The sequence below is a fragment of the Phodopus roborovskii genome, unplaced genomic scaffold (genome assembly GCF_943737965.1).
Source record: "Phodopus roborovskii unplaced genomic scaffold, PHOROB, whole genome shotgun sequence".
NCBI lineage: Eukaryota > Metazoa > Chordata > Mammalia > Rodentia > Cricetidae > Phodopus > Phodopus roborovskii.
The window spans coordinates 10,772,917-10,773,923 of NW_026126558.1; the positions used below are offsets into that span (position 1 = coordinate 10,772,917).

The window sequence follows — 1,007 nt, forward strand, 5'->3', positions numbered from 1 at the left end:
GTTCTATGGATCCTTATATGAAACTGTTATTCAAATTATTTTCCTACTCAGGGTGGGGGTAAGATAGGCTTTTTCCTCTGACTCTTCTAAGAATGCTTCTGTCTGTGGTGTTCAAAATGTGGTGATAAGTTTTACATGATCTGCATGGGACTGCATTGTGTTGTGTTGCTCAGCTTCTTCATTATGAGGGTCATAACTTAAAATCCATGAGAGATTCTCAGCCATTTGAAATGCCTTCTTTCTTTCTCTTTCCCTGTGCTTCTATAGCTGTGTTGTGTCCTCCTTTGGAGGGCCTTTGAGCTCTGCTTCTTCCTCTGGGCTCTTTTCACTCTATTGTCAAGATTAAGCCATTTCTACTGTTCTGCCCCCAAATTCTTCCCATTCGGCTGCTAAGTGTATCCATTGAAAATTCCAGGTTATTGATTCATTCCCATACTTCCATTTTTCTTTCTACTTCCATTGTTTTTCATCTGAGACTTTCTGTTCATTTGATGAAACTTTTTCATCTGTTTCCAGCTTGTCCATGATTGCTCAATGAAGCATTTTCTTCTTTCCAAATCCATGTATCATCACTCACAATACAGTCTAGGCATAATGGCCTGGGCTTATGTGAACAGTAGTAGGTTTACTCTGCCTCTTTTCTGCATAAAGTCAGCCTAAGAACACAGCCTGTGATAAGCATGAGGCAGACTTCCTGAAGCACTGTCAAATTCCTCAGACAACTCCAAAATCTGTGCCGTGTGGGTGTTGATTTATCTCAGTTTTCTTTTCTTGTTCCAGCTGAGACTGTCCTGGTTCTTGATATGATAGGTGACTTTCAATTGTATCGTAAACATTTTCCCTTCTATACAGTGATATTTGGGTTCTTACTTAATCTTCTGCCTCAGCAGGCACTGTACATGCCACACTGATATTACACCACTTTAATTATCAAAGAGGGGTAAAAGTCCAAGTTCCTTGCTTTGTCTTTGGGGATAAAGATTCCTGACTACTTACAGATGGCAAGA

General features: G+C 40.0%; 1 non-coding gene across 1 annotated transcript; it reads right to left on the bottom strand.

Moving 5' to 3' along the window:
• Positions 1-559: 559 nt before the first annotated feature.
• LOC127234789 (small nucleolar RNA SNORA51) lies at positions 560-688 on the bottom strand. Its single transcript, XR_007835609.1, has one exon. It is a non-coding gene; the product is annotated as a small nucleolar RNA SNORA51 (small nucleolar RNA).
• Between the last annotated feature and the right edge of the window lie 319 nt (positions 689-1,007).